The 23391-nt window shown below is 39.7% G+C and overlaps 1 pseudogene; it reads left to right on the top strand.

The window, feature by feature from the left end:
- The first annotated feature begins 292 nt into the window (after window positions 1-292).
- On the top strand, window positions 293-1250 carry LOC138386724 (histone H3.3A-like; annotated as a pseudogene).
- The last annotated feature ends 22141 nt before the right edge of the window (window positions 1251-23391 follow it).

Below are 23391 nucleotides of genomic sequence, written 5' to 3'. Positions count from 1 at the left end.
CTGAATTGAGTTGAATAAAATACAATTTTGAAAAAATAGAAAAAGCATTTTTTATCTTTCTGGGCCATCTGGCATGAAAATAAAGAAATTGATTTTTTTGTTTGCTGACCTTCTTTTTATTCTCTTCCTCTTCTCCCTTTTGTTATTCTACCAAACCTTCAGTATAAACATTTTATTCACTCTCTCTAGATTTTTATGTACCCACACATATCATAATTCAATTGACTACCCACTATTATAATTCAATTTTTTGTATCTTTTAATAGTGATGAGGTGTCCGCAGCCGCCGCCGCGCCGCCGGCGCTCGCCAACGCCAGCGCCGCCTCTCGCTCGCCGAGATCCAGCCGAAGGAGAAGGGGGGTAAGTAAGGAGGTCTTGCTACCATGGCTCGTACAAAGCAGACTGCCCGCAAATCGACCAGTGGTAAAGCACCCAGGAAGCAACTGGCTACAAAAGCCGCTCGCAAGAGTGCGCCCTCTACTGGAGGGGTGAAGAAACCTCATCGCTACAGGCCTGGTACAGTGGCACTCCGTGAAATTAGACGTTACCAGAAGTCCACTGAACTTCTGATTCGCAAACTTCCTTTCCAGCGTCTGGTGCGAGAAATTGCTCAGGACTTCAAAACAGACCTGCGCTTCCAGAGCGCAGCTATTGGTGCTTTGCAGGAGGCAAGTGAGGCCTATCTGGTTGGCCTCTTTGAAGACACCAATCTGTGTGCTATCGATGCCAAACGTGTAACAATTATGCCAAGACATCCAGCTAGCACGCCGCATACGTGGAGAACGTGCTTAAGAATCCACTATGATGGGAAAACATTTCATTCTCAAAAAAAAAAAAAAATTCTCTTCTTCCTGTTATTGGTAGTTCTGAACGTTAGATTTTTTTTTTTTTCCATGGGGTCAAAAGGTACCTAAGTATATGATTGCGAGTGGAAAAATAGGGGACAGGAATCAGGTATTGGCAGTTTTTCCATTTTCATTTGTGTGTGAATTTTTAATATAAATGCGGGGATGTGAAGCATTAATGCAAGTCAAATGTTTCAGTGAACAAGTTTCAGCAGTTCAACTTTATAACAATTATAAATAAACCTGTTAAATTTTTCTGGACAATGCCAGCATTTGGATTTTTTTAAAACAAGTAAATTTCTTATTGACGGCAACTAAATGGTGTTTGTAGCATTTTTATCATACAGTAGATTCCATCCATTCACTATACTTTTCTAACTGAGTTGTTCTACATGCAAGTACATGTTTTTAATGTCTGTCTTCTGTGCTGTTCCTGTAAGTTTGCTATTAAAATACATTAAACTATAAAAAAAAATAGTGATGATTGAGAAATCAGAAGTCTTGTGTTTTGTTTTTAGTTTCACCACCAATTTCCTTTTATTATATCGAGATCACTTTATCTCTCAGAAAATATGTGGTCCACAAATTTGTTTGAAAAACAGACTCTTGTCAAGAACTTCTTATACTAGGCAACTGACATTGGCTTTTGATATGAATACAAAACCTGAAACCTCTATTTAAAAAGTAGTCTCATTTATAAAAGAAACAATTGATGCCATTATTTTCAACATACTCATTCTATAGACACGGATATGGATATGGAAATTTAGAGGTTAAGTTATGATCAGGTTTCACACTTGTTTAAAATCCTTTGATGGTTTCCCAAGGCCCATGGGTCAAAACGCAAACCTCTTAATTTGGCCTGCGTGGCCATCTGTGACTTGGCCTCTGCCTTACCGCACGTTACTCCAGCCACAGGAAACTACTTACATCTGACAAACTCACTGCACACTCTTAATGCTTCTCATTGAGTCTTTGAAATATTCTGTTTCCAATATCTTGGAAAACATGCCAACACTTTCATACCCTATCCCATTGCCCAATTAACTCCTACTAATCCTTCAGGTTTTAGGCTGAATACCCACAATAGCCCTGGCTTTCTTCCTGGATACACTTTCTAAACTGCAGTGGGGCTAGGGGGTGGGTGCTGGGGGCGGTGCAGGCAGGTGGGTAGAGACCAAGCAGAGAATGGCGGATGGTGATCTTGCCCAACTGAGGAGAGATTCGACATCAGGGCTGCTGAGGTGCCTGACAGAGTGTTGGGGAGGAGGAAGCTGCACAGAGAAGGAGCTCCCAAAAAGTTCCCAGGGATTCCCTTTAGTCATTAACTGAACGCTAAGCTGTGTGTGGAGGACAAGATTCCAGAAGACCTGGAAGAAAAGAACCAGAGAACGAAAAACTGAACTGAGATTCTGGCATGTCACAGGGCTGGGAACCACGGGAGTCCTGACCAGCCAGAGACTTGTGGGAAAATACAGAGCAGACTGCTCTACATGCAGACAGGGTTGCAGAAGGAGGGGAGAGATGTGACAGAAAACAAATTTTTTTTGAAGAAATAATGGCTGAAGTTTTTCCAATTTTGAAGAAAAAAACAAAACCACCAACAAAAAAAAAGAAATCAAGTGACTATAAGTAAAGTTTTTTTCAATTAAGAAAAAAAGAAGACTACATATAGACACCACATAATCTAATGTTAAAACCAAGACAAAGAGGAAAAAATATTTAAAGAAGCCAAAAAGAAAAAAAAAAGTACATTACATATTATTACATATAGGAGGATGATGGTAAGAATTACTATCAATTTCTCACCCGAAACAGTGCAAGCCAAAAGACAATGCTATGAGCTACAACATCTATAAAGCTTTGAAAGGAAAAAGCTGTCACCTGTGAATTATATATCTAGCAAGAATATCCTTTGAGAACGAAGGCAAACTAAAAATATTCCAAGATGAGCAGATGCTGAGAGAATTTACCACCATCAGATTTGCTCTACAAGAAATGTGAAAGGAAGATCTTCAGACTGCAGGCAAACGATACTGGGTGAGAATCAAATCCACAGAAGGGAATGAAGGCATAGAAACTATGTGAGGATCGGCGAAAGAGGGTGGAGAGGGTCCACACAGGGAGAGGGCCTAGCATGGGAAATCAGGGTCCAGGAGGAATGAAGAAGGCATCCACTCAAGAAAAGAGAGAAATGACTGATTCTGGGACTGAGCCAGAGAAAGTAACACATCAATCTGGAACTTCTGTTGTACCAGAAATCAAGGAAGTACTCAAAGAAATATGTGGACATGTCAAAAGGACTCAGAAGCCAGCTGGAAGGCCAGAAAAAATAAATGCAAGTGACAAAATAAATAATGACACTCATGGATTATAACCTATTGTCTAAAACTGGAAACCAGGAGGTCATACTGATATAAATAAATGAACAAATTAATTCAAAGTTTATGAGGAACTCAGTTCCAAAGTACATCTCCATAAAATACTTTCTATTCACTCAGTTCCAAAGTATATCCCCATAAAATACTTATTAATTATGCAGGAGAAAAGAGTAAGTTTACAGTAGAGAAGCCTGGCAGACAGCGCCTTGATCAGGTGGCCAGTGTGAACATCATCAATAATGGGATAAATTAAATTGTGTGCCACCTGATGTAAGACAATGAGAAGGACACAGCATCGCCTCTGTCACATTCTTGCCAAAGATGCATAATATGAACCATATGAGAAAACATGACAAAAACATCGGAGGACAATTCTACAAAATTGTTGGCCTTTAATCTTCAAAAGTGTCAAGGTCATGGTAATCAAGGAAAGACTGAAGAATTGAAAGAGACATGAAAAGTAAATGTAACACATGATACTAAGAAGGATGCTTTTGCTTTTTATAAAGGATATTATTGAGATAACAGACAAAACTTGATTGAAGTTTGAAGATTAGGTGGTAGTAAAAAATCAATCTCCTGATTTTGATGATGGTACTGTGAGTATGTAAGAGAGTGTCCTGGTTTGTAAGGAATGTCTTCTAAGGCAAAGCATAACTGGACTAAACACTCCAATCAAAAGGTAGGGATTGTCAGATCAGGTAAAAAAAAGTAAGATCCAAATATATGCTATTTTCTGGAAACACAGTTTATTTAAATATATTTATAAATGTGTCTATATTTCTATTTATGTAAAATTCATAAATATATATTTGAAGAAGACCTCTTCAAATATCATGTTCATTGTTTGTCTCCCCCTAGTAGAATGTAACTCTCAAGAAAATAAGGATTTTTTAAATATTCTCTCTTTCGCAAGCTCCTCAGAACCTAGAACAGAGCTTGGCACATAGTAGATGCTTTAAAAAAACAACATATAATGAATGAATGATTAAATATTCCTCTTAGACTACAAGCTTGTGGAGGACAATGCCCATGTTTCCTGCATTATTTCCCTGTGGCCTGGCAAATAGAAAGACCTCAATAAATGCAGTGAAATGAATAAAAGCATTAAGTTACTACCTTGTCATTATGGAATAAGGTTAAATTCACATGAAATTTCTTGCTGTTATTTTAAAAGAAATTTTAAAAAAATAAAAAATTATATCAAAATTAAGCTATAATTTATTAAAAATTGTATGGCTGCTTGACCATGGAAACATACATTTACTAAGTTATCTATTATCTGTTCCCACCCCTGTCAAAAAAAAAAAAACCCAAACCTATAAATGGAAACATTTTACTAAGGTTTTTATTTCTTCTGGAGTAGATATCCCAGGTATTGATTACCAGATGATCATGATAATGGCCATGAAACTTCATTACCACTAAAAATGCTGGGCCCAGCAAAACCTCGTTACAGAGGTTTTGGGTTTCTTATAAGATATACTGATAATATGAATTAAAATATCTCCTTAAGTATACCCTGCCCTGATTTTATTCTTGTCTGTATTTCCATGCATGGGAAAAAGAATTCATTTTCCCATTGCAATCCAATGCAGATTAAATCAATTTCATTTTTTTCCATAGAAATGGAATTATTTTTAAAAACTAAAATGAGAGGTAACCTGAACTTTTTTTAAAAAAAAATCTTTGACTAGCTCTTTTGTGACTAAAACTCTAATATTTGGCTCAAAAATGCCCAACCTATCCTCTTCTTTGTTAAAACATTAAAATCACATTATAGAGATTAGCACTTTTTAACTTTTGAATTGGCTTATTACACATATACCAAAAGTACACAAATCCTAAGTGTACAGTTCAATGAATTGTCACAAAATGAACATACCAGTATAGCTAGGACCTGGGACAAGAAATAGAATATTATCACCACCCTAAAATTCCTTTTGTCTACTCTCCCAACCACTCTGCCTTCCTTCCTCCCCAAAGATATTCCTTCTCTTGACTTCTAACATGATGGATAAATACATTTTTGCCTGCCTTTGAATTTTATATGTTATCATACGGTATGTACGTATTTTGTATCTGCCTTCACTCAACATTATGTATTTATAGAGACTTTTTATCTTAAATTAAAATCATTATTGTATTTTGTAAAATGTAATCAAATTTTACCCTTGAATTCATTCTCTTTACAAATAATGTAACTTGTAACAAAATACAGTTTTACCAAATGTTATAAAGTCACTAAAATAGTTAAATGTTGAGGACAAGAGTTGCTAAATCAGATTTTTAGTAAATGTAACAAAAGCATTCAACCAGTACTCAGCTAAGTGATCTGCAATATATTGCGGAGAATTTATTTCCATTTGAAAACCATTCTGTCTAAAAATTATTGTAGACATAGCAAATGATATTTTTTCAAGGCTTTGTATATTTCATTGCTCATTGGTGTTAGATTTGAAGTGGGTTATTTGTAGAGAGAACTATGCATCTGTGTATCACTCAAGTAACATACACACTCTATTGGTCCTTCCCTTTCATTAGGCTGTCACTGATACTATAGAGTTTTACAGATTACAGGTTTTGCCTAAAGCTACAGTCAGCTCTCTTACCCAGTAATTGGATAGACAGATTTGGCTCAGCTCAGCAAGTCTGTACTTCTGTATGCAAAAGAAGCCCTGAATTGAAATACAGCAGCCTTGCCAGGTCGGGATAAACAGAGCTCCGTGGGGAAGTTCAGAAAATCGCCTTCAAGGTATTCATGTAATAAAAACATTTTTAACCCCTTAAAAAAAACAAATAAAATAAAGAAAAAAAAAAAAGAATACTTTGGTTCCCACTTCTATGTATTCAGTAATTGAATTTCATACCTTATGGATATATATGTATCATTATTCATTTAAAATGATCATCCAAAATACTGACTTTGTTTAAAAGAATTTATAAATTGCAAAATGTTGACTTCATTAGAAGTGGATGTTTTTTACCTTTCTGTGTCCAGGTACATACAAAACTTGAAGCTCTTCAGACTCTGATTATTTTGTTTGTTTGTTTTCAGGACACAGAAATACTATATAAATATTAATAAATGAGTAAATAAGTTACATGGGCACCATGAGCTGCTATGTAATTTCAAAAACTCTAAAATCCAAAGGTAATATAGCACACTTGATCTATAAGAAAATTAAATCCAGAGCATTTTAAGTAATAAATGTATATACAATGTGAGTGACCTTATGATACCATGAAAACTTCCACTTTTTCACTTCATAAATTTGCTGCTGTGTTAGCCCAAATATATGGCTCTCTCAGGATGCCTTAATTTTCAAAGGAGAGAAAAATTTCAAGTTGCAAAAATAAGCTATCACAGAAAACTTTCCACTGGCCCCCAGGGCAGTTGAAGTAGTAAAAATGTGCCCTGAAACCCCTTCCTTCCTTTTGCTTTAGGTCGTTCCAGCTAGAGTTATTGATACTGAAATTTAAATACAATTGCTACCTTTGCACACCAGCCAGTCTGTTAGAAGTTGCTCTGCTGGCTCCAAAAAGGGCCTAGTGTCTCACAGAGTCAAGCATTGTTAAAAACAGAAAGCTTTTGAAAATGGAGATTTTTAAAACAGATTTAAGGTGATATATCACCTCCCTCCTCCAATTCTTCCACCAGTCTCTCTCCTCTCAGCATCTCCAAACGAGATTTGGCATAGGAGGCAGAGGTAGCAGTTCTTCAGTTCTTTGCAAAAGAAGGAAAGATACTTGTGAGCTGTTGCCTCTGCTTTGCTGTCCAGGCCAATTCTCTAGCTTAGAAAAGAATCCTGACCCTCCAAACAGCATTTTAAATGTGAATCCTGACTCTCCATTTACTGTTTGGCTTACTGCAAGTTTTTTAATCTCTCCAAACCTCAGTTTTACCATCTGTAAAATTGGAATGATGCTTCTTACTTCATAGGGTTGTTGTGAAGACTGAGTTAAAAAAAAAACATATATTCAGCCTTTAGCACATAACATAGCACTAATAAATGTTAGCTATTGTGACTACAACATTTGGGACAACAGGATGGTGTGGCCCAGGCTGCTAGCTGTCCACCGCAGCTCCAGTTCCTCTTCTTCCCTGCCATACAGCTAGGCTGTATGCCCTTGGCTTTCTCACAGGGAGATGGGGGCACATGGCTAGAGTCCAGCCAAGAGAAGGTGAACAAAAGTTATATGTGCCACTTTCAGCTCAAAGCTTTCAAGATGTTGGTGCCCCCTTGACCCTACTTTTCCCCTTCCACCTGGGTGCAAAAGATTACAAGCCCTTAGAGGAGGGAGGAGCCACAGATCAATGGGAGAAGCTGAAGTCCTAGAATACCTGTATGAAGGAGTATAGCCACCACCACACTTCAGCCAAGAACAACTTCCTTGGACTGTTCTTTGTGCCTTTATTTATCTTGGGGTCTATTTGTTACTACAGCTACCTTGCCTGAGTAAAACAGCTGGTAGGGAGCCAGAATTCACATTTAAAACATTCTTGGTCTAGTGAGTCAGCAGTTCTCACTGTAAAACAAATGCCATATTTTCAATTGATTAAAGTCTAGCTTAGCCTTGCTCTTTCACGTCTCCATGGAGTTCTCTCTTGAGCTGAATTTTCTTACAATACTGTTCACTCTGCACAGCTCCCATATATATGTGAGCCCCTTCTGTCTCTTGAACGTAAGTTTTGTTAACATGGGCAAAAGAGGGTGCCAATTTTCAGGGGGCAGGGGAAAGGGAGAGCTTCATTTAAATCGCAAAAGAAAATAAAGGCAAAATAAGGAGTATAGTTTTCTAATTCTAAGAACCCCAATAAAAGTACTTATAGATTTTATTAAGCATGAACACCCTGTAGACACTGAACTTGGATTCTTTCCTATTTGGTTCCTGGTCATGAGTGGTGAGCACCATCTTTTTTTATTCTGTCTGAGAGCAGGCTACCGAAACATGCAGCTCTGTTCCAAGACACTAGCTTACTGTTTGCAGGGGAATATACTTCCTAGTGCAATCCTCCTCCTCCTCACTGATTTGAGCACCCAGGAGCTATCTCTACTTTGTAGGACCGACCTAATTTAGAGTTCATGTGCAAGTCAATGGTGATTAAATGACCTGAGCCCCAATAAATGATGTGACCCTTCCCAGCTCCAGTAATAAGCTTCAGCTACTTTCTGAAGTGTTCTACGACTCAGACCTCATTCTTAAGTCAGAGATTGTTAATTATTACAAATGTACAGTATCCATAAGGTCATCTCTCATGCGTAAGCACATCTAGCTAAGGACACTGCTAACATGTCCCATAACATAGGTGGGGCACAACTACCCAAGCTTCGCCTAAAACGTGTAGGAATCCACAAATGGGCCCACTTTTCCTCCCCAGCTCCTTCATCAAAATTTCAATTCTTCTTGGCCATAAAACAAAAACTATCAATGGTGGAATTGACTGTTTGTTGTTTGACCATAGATTAATTTATAACCTAGAGTATCAATCATTTAGCAATCACAAGCTTCAAATGAAATAAAGAAACACAGAGTGCACAGTATATCTGTAGAGTGTTATCAATGAGGACGATAACTCAGGGTTTCTTTATAACCACTCTGGAATAAAAACAACAGCAAAATCTGAGTTTCATTACCCAAGGCAAATCCTCTTTTCTTTAGTCTTTTAGAGAATAGTTAAGATTTCCCAAATGTATATGGTAGATTCAAACCACTCCCAAGCAAATGTGCATCTGTGCCAGTGATTTGAAAGTAGCAAAGGGGCTCAGTCATCCACCACCAGAAAATGCAAATTTGAAGGCAGGTTTGGATGCATTAGTAGCTACCCAAGACCAATCTGAAAGCAGGCTTAGGCTTTAGTGCATTCCTGGCAATGACAAACTAAGATCACAACCCACTTTGCTACAAAGAATAGCATTAAAATGTTCTATTAACATCCAGAGAAGAAAACCCTGAAATTTCATAACCAACGATATGTAGGAAGCCATTATTTCTGAAGTGTAAGCAACTGCATAGTGCTATTTTAATTATGCATCGCAGGGAAACTGTGATTGTGTCTTCGCCAGTATTTTATTAGAATGTCAATTCAATTGAATTACATCCCTTGGGAAAGATTAGCATGGATTTTAGTATGGATGTGTGAAAGTGTTGCTGTACCCAGGCCAACTTTTAAAAGTTGTGTGCTAATGAGAGTGAAAATGGAAAGAGAAGTGTGAGATTCTCTGGTCCAAGAAATCCTGCAGCCATTCTTCCCTCCATTGCACTATAATCTTCACTACATTTGCAAATGGTACAACTGAACACAAAGCCTGCCAGACATCAACACTGCACTTTGAGCATTATGAGAGGATCAAAGGGATTTAGGATGAGGAAACGTATGTTCAGACATCTACTCCCTAGCTTAAAACAGGGAGGGAATTAAACATGGAACTATATAGCTAATGGACATTCATCTGAATCAAGATTTTTAATCTCCTCCCTGAAAGAAACTTTGAGATCTGGGGTCACCTATGATAACACCCACATTTTGCTAAAGAAACAGAGGCAGAAAAATGGGGTCACTTGACTAGTGAATCAGTGGCCGAGAGAGGTCTCGGACAGTTCTCCCGAAGGTCAGTTCAGTAGCCTTCTTTTTATGTTATTATTATAATAGTTTCTAGTTTCTAGTGTTCCGACACTTTCCATTTTGTCTTTTCTTTCCCCTTTTTTTTTTTTTTTTTTTTTTTTGAAACTTGTAATTAAGGGAAAATTCTGAGTATATGATACAGGCGTTTCTCTAAGTAAAAATAGAACCAAGTATAGGAAATGGATAAAAATGGAAGAGATATATTGGTAAAAAATTTTTTCAGGGCAAGCGATACTTATAGGTTACTGATCTTTGAAAATTAGCTGAGACAAGCTCCTGAGAAAAAGCCTGTGAGCAGCTTCTTTCTGCAGTCTCCCTTCTTTTTAGTCCTTGGTGTTTCCAGAAGTTATCACTGGCTGGCTGCCCAGATGAAAATTAAAATCACTTCAGGAAACTCAAAATAGGATGCCCTGCTCCGTGATGAGTGAGAAATTCAGTGGCTATTTGGTGATGCCTTCACAATGAAAGTCCAAGCAGAACCAGCTCTCCTCATAGACAGTCTGGCCTTTGTACTTTCCCCTCACACAGACCCCAGGAGAGGGGAATTTGCCGGCACCGTGAGGTGAGGGGTGGAGGGGAGTTGGGCCGAGGCAAGTGACACTTTTAAATTTCCAGAAAGAAACCCGGGATGTGCTGCTGTTCCAGTCACTCGCTCAGCAACCTCTCCCCCGACCACCACCGCGCACACGCCCTCCTCTCCTGGAGCCCGACCTCTGTCCCCTTCCCGGAGCACAGAGCAGGGACGAAACAGGAGGTGAGAGGCTGCCCTCCGCGGAGTCTGTAAGGCGCTGGTCGCTCGCTCCGGCGCCGGGCGGTGCAAAGGCCTGGTGACGGACCTGATGGCCCTTTGGGGATAGGAGCCGCCGACCAGCCGGGCCGGCCGCAGCATTGGTGAGATCTGGTCTACGGAAAATATCAACTCGCCTGCGCCAGTATAGACAGCACTCGTGCATTAAATGCCAAGGCCATTAGAGCAAAACTTGGAGACGCAGGACTCGGAGCGTCTCTTCCCTCGCCCCGGGTCTGGGTTGGCAGCCGAATCTCCCACTCTGTTCCCCCCCCTCCAGGCGCCGGACTCGTGGGCCGCCCCCCCCACCCCCCAGTCTCTCGACCCGGGTCTCACCCCCCGTCCCCCTCCCGTCGCCGTCCCCCGGGCCTGCCGGCCGAGACCCGCCCTTCCTCCGCCGCCGGGTCACGCCGGGACAGGCGCCCTCCCGCCGCCCTCCCCTCGGCGGGAGCCCAGGCCTCGGGCGGCCGCGCGACGGCGCCCCGGGCCAGTGCCGGGCTTTGAACTCCCGCGCCACATTGGGACCCTACCCCAACCCCGGAGTCCCAGACGCGGGCCTCAGGGAGGGCCGACCCTGGTGGCCGCGACCACCGTGGACCGGGAGCGCCGTGGACTTCCCGGCCGTGACAGGGACGACCCCGGAGAGGAGGCGGAGGCGGACGGCCCGCGCCAGCGGCTACGAGGGGCGGCGTTGAGCCTGAGGACTGAGAATCGAGCGGTTCGCCCGGGCTTTGCACCCCGAATGTTTCCTGCCCCGAGACTCCCGGAGCGCTGGGCAGCCCCTCCCGGGGCTCCGGACTGGATCCTCCTCCGCTGAGCGTCAGGCAGCGGGTGCACCCCGGCCAGCCCGGCCCCCTGCGGGGCAAACAGGGAGGGTGGGGTGGGGCCGATCTCTGCAAGAGTCAGTGCCCAACTCCGGGGCTCAGAGCTCCCTAGTATGTCTTTTAGTTTTTTTAAGATAAATGTTGAGAGCATCTACACTTTCCTGGGCAAAACCCCATGCAATTGTTTTAATGTAAATTTTGTTGCAGTACAAGGTATATATATCTAAACGGTGCACAGTGCACAGCTGGATGCATGCTCACAAACTGTACACACCTGTGTACCGGCAGCCAGACCAAGAAACAGAACATGAGCAGCTCTCAAGGCCCTCCTCAGCTCCTTCCAGACACTGGCCCATCTACCCTCCACCCACCCGGGCAACTCCTGCCTCGGCTTCCAACACTAAGATTAGTTTTGCCTGTTTTTGTACTTTATATAAATGGAACCATAGAGAACGCGCTCTCTTCTGTCTGGCTCCTTTTCTCTCAATATATTAGTGAGATTCATCCATGTGTTTGCCTGTGGTTGCATGCAGATGATTGTTTCTCATCTCTGTCTAGTATTTCTTTGTATGAATATACCACAGTTAGTTTATCCATTCTAGTTTGATGGAAATATGGGTAGCTTTTAGTGTTGTGGTTATTACAGAAAGGGCTGTTGTGAACGTTCTGGCACATATGTTTTGGTGGACAACTTTGCGTTTCTCTGGATAAATACCAAGGAATGGAATTGCTGGGTCATAGAAAGCCACATGCTCAGCTTTCATAGTCATGGCCAACAGATTTCCAAAGTGCTCATCCCTCCACCTCTCACCTGCAAGGTTTGAGAATTCCAGTGGCTCTAACACCAAGTATCTACTGAGGACCGACTGTGCAGTGGGGATAGAGCAGGCACCAGGACACACTTAGCCCTTATCCTCATCCTTCCTCCGGAGTTCTAGCAGGAGGCAGACAATACACATATCAGCAAACCACCTAGACAAGCCGATGTCTGGAGGGTGGTAAGTGCTGCTGGAGGGTGGTAAGTGCTGCGAAAACAATAAAAGTGAGCCTTGGAATGGATGAGGGCACTTAAAATGGGCTGGTCAGAGAAGGCCTCTAAGAGGAGATAACTGATGTTAGAGGTCAAAGACGAGGAGGAGGAGCTCTGGATAAAGACAGGCTGTAGGCATGAACTTGCTCCAATTCTCTCCTGCCTTTTTTTGCCTCCTGGTTTACCAGGCTCCTCAGACTTGGGGAGAACCAGATTGCAGTTTCCCAGATTTTTAAGTTCACTGCTCTACTGCTTGGGAGGGAATTTCTCAGGAAAGCCCGGGCCAGAACACTCATCTCTCCTGGTCTCTGAACTCCCAGATACTCCTCTCCCAATATTCCACCCTCAATTATGTATTTAGCGCTCATTACGCTTTATGATTGCACTTCACATTGTGCCAAGTACTTTCCCTCTTGGATGGATTATTTCTGACTTCTAGTCATTGATGAGATAGCCTGGTGTTGGACACACAGGGAGTCCCCACAAAGGAACCAGACAACATGAAAACATTAACATGCCCAAGGCCAAAGGGCAAGTCAGTGAAAGATCAAAGGATGCTCTGGGCAGTTCACACAACCCTCCACACCCTGTGCTGTGAACTTGTACACAGTGTCCCTTTAATTCCTACAGCAAACCCTCCAGGAGGGCATCATCAGTTCCATTTAACACATAAAGAAACTAAGGCACAGAGAGATTACCTAACTCACTAGTCACAGAATTAATAATTGGGGAAGTTCAGATACAAACCCAGAATTATCTGACTTTGAAACCCAGTATCTTAGGCCAGGTTTCCTAGAAGTCTGTGACCAAGATTCATGCTAAGGTGATTTTTGTGGGGAGTGTTTTTAGGAGGAGAGTAGGAGGGTGCGGAATCTGGCAGAGGGAAAAGGTGAGCAAGAATGTAATCTAGAGACTGGCTTCAGTCCATCCCACTTGGAACATGAGCTGCATCAGAGAGTTAGTCTGACTTTGAAGCATAGGGGGAGCTTTTGTACCCACTGTCAGCCAGCCCTGGCAGTTCTCCAGAGAAGGGGACATCTGTGGGCTCTTAGCAGCCAACATACCATAGAGATTGATATTTCATGCTCTAAAACATTGCAGTCTGCCCACCTCCAAGGGCCCCAATCTCCCCTATACCAGTGGTTCTTCAAAGGACACATAGCATAGAATCCAGAAGGGCTGGTTAAAACTCAAATTGCTGGGCCCTTTCTCCAGAATTTACAATTCTATAGAGCTGGGTGGGATCTTATCATTTGCATTTCTAATAACAGGTAATACTATACTGGGGACTACTCTTTGAGATCCACTGCTCTGCAGCATCGTTTCAGGGCATTACACCTGTTCTCAGGGCATTACACCTGTTCTCTTACACCTGAACTGTTGACGGTCCCTCATTTTACCAGGTTCTCTGGGCAATATGTCTTCCCAAATAGTTACTCTACTGGTGGAATTATGAGAGTCTGTGGCAGGTAACTTGGATATGCAAGTCTTCATGATACCATCTTGGTGACCCCAAAGATTCAATCCAATCAAAAAGAAAACTGGGAACTCTGGGTGTGACCGGACAGACTTGAGGTAAAATAGTGAATTTGTATACATTTTGTCCTCAGACCCCCACATCCTTATTCTGCCATAGGTGTCTCTTTTCTCTTGATTCCTGTTCAAGGGCCCAGAACATTTCATGCTGAAGCTCTCTCATACTTGTTCATAAGAGCTGATTTGAGCCTATCTCTTCCAAAACAGCATTGAAATCACCCAAAGTAGGAATATTTACACCATGGAAATCAGGAAATGCTAAAAAGCAGGGCTCTTTTTTCCCTAGAGAGCCAGTTACTAAACTTTTACCATACACCACTGCGTCTCCCCTCCCCACCCTTAAAAGCTGTTTGAAAAAAGATTAACAGACACATACCTACGTATAGTTGACAATAAAATTTAATATTCCAGCATGCCAAACATGTACCTGTGAAGCATGAGCACTATGCTGGGTGCTTTCACATGTTTTTCTTTAATTTTCAAAATAATTCACTGAGGAGTTTTTATCCTGAGACTAGAGAAGAGAAAACTGAGGTTCTCAGAAGTGAGCTGACTTGCCCAAGTTCACACAGCCAGTTAGAGGCTACACCTGCTTTCCAGCCCACATCACTGACCCCACAAGTCTGGGTTCTTTCTATCACTGCATTCCTACTTATTTGTAGTTTGAGAGCAGATCAAGCCTTAAGTCAAAGAAATGGTCCTTTAATGGAGCAGTTCACAAACGCTTTGGCCTCAGGACCTCTTCACACTCTCAAAAAGTATTGAGAACCCCAAAGAGCTTTGATTCTGTGCATTATGTCCATCGATAGCATCAATCGTTATTAAAAAGGAAACTGAGAAATGTTAAAGATTTTTTACTAATTCATTTTAAAATAACAATGATAAATCATTACATGTTAATGTAAAAAACATATTTTTATTAAAAATAACTATTAGTATATTTTCCAAAACAAGAAACTATTTTGTGAAAAAAGGCATTGTTTTACAATTTTGCAGATTTTTTTATTGTCTAGTATCTTATTTTGTTTCCTACTGCTATAACAATACTACACTACAGTACATACCATGTATTATAATTATTAAAGAAAAGAAATCTAGATGGCTCACAGTTCTGGAGACAGTAAAGTCCAAGACTGAGGGGTTGCATCTAGTGAGGGCCTTCTTGCTGCAGCATGCATGGTAGAAAGGACAAGCAAGCATGTGATACAGAGAGAAAATTGGAAGCCAAACTTCATCCTTTTATCAAGAGCCCATTCCTGAGATAATTACCCACTCCCACAATAAGGGCATAATCCATTCGGAAGGGGAGCGCCCTCATGACCTAATAACCTCTTAAAGGCCCCACCTTCCAATACCATTACATTGGCAATTTAAATTGCAACATGAGTTTTGGAGAGGACATTCAAACTATAGGATCTAGTTTAATAGTAAGATGGCTGGAGTTTCATAGCTGCTTTTGCGTTCAGTCTGTTGCAGTATGTTGTTTGGACTGAAGTATATAAAAAAATCCCGGCTCATCCAGGATGGAAAAGGGAGAATCTCATGGACCCCCAGAAATGGTCCTGAGGGCCACCAGGAGTCTTGGAATCAATTTGAGGACGGCTGATCTAATGATTAAATTTCAAGCACAGGACAGTGATGGTAAGACAATGGGCTTCCAACCCTTAGTCCATCCAATCTTATGAGTAAGATTATTTTAGGATTTGATTAAGCTAATGAGCTAAATAGCTATTCTATAAGGTAAGCATAAAAAACATATTGTGGCATTTGAAGTACCTTCCTTTTCTCTGTCCCTCTTTTCTCTCTTTCTCCCTCTCTTTCTGTCTCTTAAACCCCAGTCACTGCCAGCCCACTTTTTCCAAATCCCAACAATGGCTTTTGCAATATCATTTATTCATTCAGCAAATATTTCTTAAGCATTTACTGTACAGCTGACACTACACTAGAAACTGGGGACATAATGGCACGCAAAACTTTCACAATGACTGCCTAGTTGAGACTTACAATTTAATGGGAGAGATTGGCTGTGCCAACTACAGAGATAGAGAAATACATGGTGCTATGAGAGGAAAATGAGAGATTTTCAGCAGAGAGGGAAGTCTTTCCTGAGGAAGTGCTGAGGGAAGGATTCCCAAAAGTGAACTCAGTAGAGGTAGGATGGAAATGGGGAGCTCATATAGCAAGACCGAAAATGGTGGTAAATGAGGCCTATAGCCTATGTCAAGGATTTGGGGCTTTCTCCTAAAAGAAACAAAAAGCAAGTTTTTAATGGAAAGAGATGTGATGTGATAGACCATTGGAAAGGCTTTGGAGTAGTCTGGGCAAGACAAGATGACAGCTTCAGCTGACATGGGTGGAAGGAGATGAAGACAAGTAGATAGATTTAAGAGACGTTGGTTTGCATATGGGGGAAGGAGAAGGTGTCAGGGATGCCCCCAGATTGCTGCAAACAGTTTTTGACCACCCTTTACATGTCAGCCACTGTGCCAGGCTCTAAAGCCATAGCAGAATAGGGATTAGGACTGGGTGTGACCAGAAATAATAGAAAACAATAACTAGTCATTGCTTAAATGAAATGAAATAGAAGATTTTTTTTTTTTAATCTTCTTTCATTTAAAAGTCTACAAGCCTGAGTTCCAGGATTCTACTCCATGGAATTTAGGACCCTTTGACCTTGTAGCTCCTTCAGGTGGGGCCTCCATTCCCAAGGTTCCCCCAAGACGGCTAATCCAGCTCTGGCCATTGTATAAACATCCAGCCAGTGGATATTTATACAATGAAAATGAAAAATAAGGGAAAATGTAAGCCAAAAAAAAAAAAAAAAAAGCAAAGATGAAACCACATAACACTTCTATATATGTCCATTTCCCAGAATTTGTGCCCCAGAGAAGCTGAAGGGACGCTAGGAAATGTAGTCTTCATTCTGCGTGGCTGTGTGTCCAGCTAGAAATTTTATTACTATGGAATAAGAGGAAAAATATATTGAGGGACAATCCACAGTTTTCACAAACACAGAATTAGGCACAGGTGTTGCACTTTTGAGGGCTTACAACAGTTCAAGGTCAATGGTTTCCATCTTGTGAATCTCAGTTTTCTTCATCTGTCAAACAAGAGGGTTCTTGCTGGATGACCTCTATAATTTCTTCCAGCTCTAGAGTACTGTGATTTTACCTACACTTCCATGAGAGACTTTATAACTGTTCATTTTTCAAAAGTATTCATTTTATTTGATTTGTTACGAATAAATATTTTGCTGAAAACAGATAATGCTTCTACAATGATTCTTTTTGCTAAAGTTGGATTAACTGGAATCAGTAGAAAGTGATGCTGTGCTTTTGCTGACTCTATGTATTTGATGCCTTCATTTTGTGGAAAATAAAATATTCATCTATGTGGAAAATAAAATATTCATCTATTGGGAAAATATAAACCTTTTATAGTTGATCAAATTAACCATGTAGTCTGAAAAATGTTAAAAATAAGTGATATTTCTTTTGTGGAAATGTAATTAACAAACATTTCTTCAATACAAAATAATAAATTATCAATTGCAAACATTTTAATAGTAAATAAAAAAATCAGAAATTGTTCAATGTTATGATCCCACCACCACCAAATCTATCTGATTTTAGACAGTTGAGGTAAAAGACAGATCACACATTTTGGTTTTGTTTGTCTGTTTATTGTGATAGCATTCAGTGTTTTTTGGGTTAACTCTGGTGTTTAGGTTGAATTTTTTGAAGTGATATTGGAAGAATATAACCCATAACAGTATTGGTTACCCACAGGAAAAGAACTTGGATTTATAATCTGCTACAGTTACACCACAAATACATAATTCATAATTCAGTTTATCCAATCCAGACTTTTATCACTGGACTTTTCTTAAATCTAGCTAACCTTAAAATAAATGGCCAAATGATAACATTGACTCTGATTCCAATTTTCTGTTGAATTAGTTTAATTAGCATTAGGGCACCATGATATTTTCCATTTCATTTAGTATACAAAATTTTCCTGATTTGACTTACTGCAATTGAATAGTCTAAAGAATTGTAGGCGTGAAACAGGATTCTACTTGTTTTTCAACAATGATTAGTTAATTTTGTTCAAGACCTCTTAAATATTATTAAGAATATTGAAAAGAAGGCATTGAATATACAAATTTTATGAAAGAACTATTTAAATCATGAAACACATGTCTTGTTAAATTAATTTAAATAAAAAAATTAGCAAACAAGTTTCTTTAGAGGTATTTTCTTCTCCAATATGGGTAATTAGACAACTAGCAGGAAAATATAGTTTAAAATTTACTTTTCGTTATTGTTTTCCAAAGTAAAATTCAGGCAGAAACCTTTTAGTATGTATATGTGTGTGTACATCTGTGTATTTATATGTGCATAAGTATATGTAACTAAATAGAGATGTAAATATTTTCACCTATGTTCTTGTGTGGGGCTATTTGCCCTGTAAGAAAACATGATTTGGATCAATTTGTATGACGTTTGAAATATCTTTTACAATGAGATAATTTAAATATAAACTGTTCTTAAGCTATCAACCTTCTGGTAACTTCAAAGCAGCCAATGACATACCACAAAATACAATTTGTCAACTTTTAAGATATGAGCTAAACTTGCTTGTTCAGATTTGGGCATAGATAAGAAACTTGACTCACTCTAGTTTTATAGTTGCCCAGAGATTTAAATAAGACGGGATGATTGTCTATCGCAGCTCATAATAATGCACTTAAATTTAGAGCTCCAAATACCCCCGCTCACCAGTCGGCATGCTTCTCGAGGCCTTCGGACTGAAAAACTGCAGCTGTGTTTATGCGGTAATTTAGATTCCCTATTACATATGCAAGCAACTGGGTTCCATGGCTCAATCACAATTCATTCATTTTGCTTTTTTTGTACCAAAGAAATAAAATCAGAGAACTACATAGCACTGTGGCCAGCCCCTAAAAATCACAAAAATCAGGAGGTTGAAAATGATGGCTCCACAAAACTCACAAATGTTTTTCATTTCCCATTAAAGTTCACAACAGCAATTCCAGATATATGTAGTTAAGGTGTGTTATTCACCTTGGCAAACATTTATTTAGGCAAGAAAACATGTTGCCATAATAAAAGAAATTAAAACATGAATAGAGAAGGGCCCTTACTTTGAGGATCTTGGAACATACCAGAAGATATTTAGAATTAAACACTGTGTGTGTGTGCATTTGCATGCATGAGAGTGTGTATGTGTGTGTGTGTGTATGTTTTATGGACCACGCCAATAAATGAACTGAGTTTGTTTCCAGATATGAATAAAATTCTGGAATACTATCTTTTGGGGATGTTACAAATCTGTGTAATCATATTACTTATGATTCACATAGCAACAATTTCTAAAATATTTGTTTTAGATCCATAGTGACCCTAGCAAAAGTATATGCCAGTTCATCTTGTTATATATATATAGCCAGATTCTGAAAAGTTGTGTAGAAATTGTTTTTTATTCAAATGGAATACTGTTTGCATAATGCTTAATAGTCCAAATTTAAATTTTAAAATCACATTCTAATTTAAATGTTTTTATAGATCTGGCCTTCTCCCATATTAATTTTGCTTATTGAATGTGTGTGCATATAATGTGAGGGGGATGTACTAGCTTATTGCAAGGAAAATCATTTTACTCAGGAACATTCAACACTTTTTTAAAGGTGCTATAGAGAAGTGAAACTTTTCTAATTACATTGGAACATAACATAGGCTCTTTCTAATTTAATCTTGGGTTGCATTTCAGATGTCAAGTTGATTGGAATGCAAAAGTTTCTGCTGGAAATAACATCTTCCATGCTGAGTTTTCAAGAAAGCATAGGAAAGCAATCCATTTATCTAAGGTATAGCTCTGTGATAACTGTTCCTACACACGTTTTTCCCATCTAACTCTTGAGTGATTCTGGGGATGGAAATCAACAGCTCTCTTAGCTTTCCAACTCAACTCAGTGGGTGGGGGCTTCACAACTTTGCAGTCACAGTGATTGCTAAACCAGGGCTCCTGAGGTGACTGGAGATGGGTTGAGAAGGAAGACCTGAAGGGCGGGACAACTGAGCTGTAAGGGGTGAGTTGATGAGGTGGAAGGTAAGGGACCTTTTGCTTTCTTTGCTAGGCAGTTATAGAAGAGAATTGCTATTATGGAGACTGATAAAGGAAAAGAGACATGAAAAAGAATGACTCCATTTTGTCGGCTCTCCCAACAACTGGGTAGATTGATGATACACAGATAGATAGATACACAGACAGTAGCTTTCAGAGTCATGGGAAAAGTTAAAGGTGTGCATGCAGGCCAGTAAGTAGTGAACAGGCTGATTCCAAAGTCAGGCTGCATGGCTTCTCAACTCTAATTTAATTTACTATTTAGCAATTGTATGATTTGGGGCAAATCCCTAAACTTCTCTGGGCCTTGGTTTCTCTACCAGAAAAAAAGAAAAGGAAACAATAATAGTACTGTCCTGAATTCATAGGATGTGGTAATAGAGTAAATGAGATAATCCATGTAAAGATATTAGCACAATGTTCAGAACATAGGAAGCACTCAATAATTTTAGCTAGCAGCAAGAGCTGCAGCAACAGCAATAGTGTTATTTTTATCGCACATAGTTGAAGGCTGCAGGGGTATATAGAAAAGCATATTTAACTGGGGGATCAGCTCCAGCTTAACTAGATTTGTGACCTTGAATGGGTCATTTAATTTCCTTGGGTCTCATTTTCCTCAGGTAAAAGGAGGGGATAGGTCTAGATAAACCAATAGTTCTCGAATTTCAAAGTGCATAGAATCACCTGAGAATCTTGTTAAAACAAGAATTCTGATTCAGCAGGTCTGGGGTGGGGCCTGAGAGGCTGCAGTGCTAACAAGCCCCAGAATGAGGCTGGTGCTGCTGGCCTGGGTACCCCACTAGGAGTAGCAAAGATCTATATGCTACTTGGCTAGGGTCTCTTCCATTTCCAAAGCTATAGCTGTAATTATGATAATGGCACCTTTCTGTACGTAAAGAATAACTCTGGAAGCCAACATGGCATGACAGTGAAGATGAGGGTGTGTGTGTGTGTGTGTGTGTGTGTGTGGTGTATGTGTGTATTATACACTAGACCCAGGCAGTTGTCCCAACTCTGCAATGTAATGGCTGACCTTGGGCAAACTGCATAATTTTATCTATAAAATTTACCATTTTACAGGTAAGATAATAAAGTTATCTTTTACAGATAATAAAGTTATCTTACCTGTAAAATGGTAATAACAGTACTTAGTTGGACTCTATTGACAATTAAGTGATATAGTACCTATAGTACTTAGCACAAGTCTTAGGTGCACGGTTAAGTGCTCAGATAAAGTTGTCTATTAAAACTGTCACCATCGTCATCACCATTAGCATTAAGTTAGGAGCACTGGAAGGCTGACCACTATAATCCCAATTCTATTTTAGCTTCTCTATCAGTGGTTCTCAAACGTCAGTGTGAACCACAAACAACTGGAAGTCTCACTGTAACACAGATTGCTGAGCCTCGCCCTCAGAGATACTGATTCTGTGAGTAGGTCTTAGGTGGGTCCAAGATTCTACATTTATAACAGGTTCTCAGGTGATATGCTGCTGGTCGGGGTACCACATTTTGAGAACCACTAATCTACAGAATTACTTCCTATAACTGGCATGATTAAAGGGATGATGAATCCCTGGCAAGTAAATTTTGCACACATATCAAACTTACCTCAGACAGGACATACTCTAATTTTAATCCCTTTTTGATGAAAGCCTTTCCAGAATCTATCATTTTTATTCTTATCTTTGTGAGCAGGAGTTGTTAAATGCAATTTAATTTTTGTTTTTGACTGAATTCATCAAGTAGTTCATCTTGATTTTAGAAGGGATGAGAAAGTAAGTGTAGCCTTTTGACTTATAAACTTAAAATTACCTGAATAATATTTTTGCAATATAATCTTGAAGAACAGTCAAAGATCCCTAGAAGAGATAGTAGTGAAACGTGCAAGTCACCATGAGTTTCCTGAAAATAAGTATGTAAGGCTAACTTTATTTCCTTTATTATTATGATTGCTAGATTGGTAAATTGGATAGATGGTGCAGGCATAGATATCAGACTAGCCAGGCACACCGAGCAATACTGAAATGTGTTGAGTTGATTAAGGGATGGGTGTCATGCTGGGTAGATGTTTCTTGGAGTGTGCCAGAGGGTTCTGTCCTCAGCCTTGTCTTATTCTTTCTCAGTTATTTGGATGAGCCAGAACATAACACACTCCCATTTCCCGTAAGTATTAAAACATAGTCAAGAAGACCACTTGATGGATAATAAAGAAAGGCTTTGGAAGCCTGGAAAGAGGGCCAGGATAGGCTTTGAGGCCCCATACAATCCAGAACTCTGTGATTCTCTGAGAGTTATGATCACCTGATCACTTGCTATAGTTCTGTAGCGTAATTGCCAACACAGGCCGTTGACTGTGAGCTTTTGGTCTTTGCTGCAAGGATGACAACAAATTAACTCTAATTCCTAACAGCGCATTTCTTGCTGCCCACCCAACTTACACCATTTATGTCTGTCTTCTTCTTTCACCCTGTTCTTAGATTGCTGTTTCAACTCTATAAAGATATGTGAAACCAGATAATCAAACTTGACAAGAAATATAAATGCAGCAAAAGTAAGCAGACCAACGCAGAACGTAAGGGACCATTTGTTGTTCGGAGTCTGGCTTTCAGGTCTCAGCGCCTGTTTTTTCTTATATTTTGTTCCAAAGGAATGAAACTGTTCAATCTTTGGCCTCCAGAGCTGTTGTATGTTATTATTATAACAAGACTCAACCATCTATTCAGTTATTAATCACATTTCAGAGCAAATTGTGTTTCTTAAGTGGTGACTAACAAAAAGGCTGCTATGAATGAGTAGAAGGTGGAATAGCATAATGCTATATATTCTGCTTGAATATATTTATTATTCAATTAAATATGGTTACCAGCTCAAGGTTAAGCCAACTACCCTGTACATATGTATGTATACATACCCTACAGGCCCTAATTTCTCATTTGCTATTGACAAGGGGATAACTCTTAATGACAGATGGGAAAATGTTTTAAATAGAAAGGAATTTGGAAGAAACTAAGATAAATCTCACTTCACTTCATTGTTTCACTTCTTCTTTCCCTGAGTGGTAACCTGTTAGTGAGGACCCTCTTAACAATACATCAGGTTTTTAATAGACTGATTTACACTTATTTTCCATAGTCAGTGAGTATCTGTAGTCAAAACTAGGCTGGGGTCAGACAGGTTTTTTGTTTATCTTTCCTAATGACCTGTAAATGT

Source organism: Eulemur rufifrons, chromosome 7, assembly GCF_041146395.1.
Source record: "Eulemur rufifrons isolate Redbay chromosome 7, OSU_ERuf_1, whole genome shotgun sequence".
In the NCBI taxonomy this organism is placed as follows: Eukaryota; Metazoa; Chordata; class Mammalia; order Primates; family Lemuridae; genus Eulemur; species Eulemur rufifrons.
This window is presented reverse-complemented; position numbering and strand designations above follow the sequence as displayed.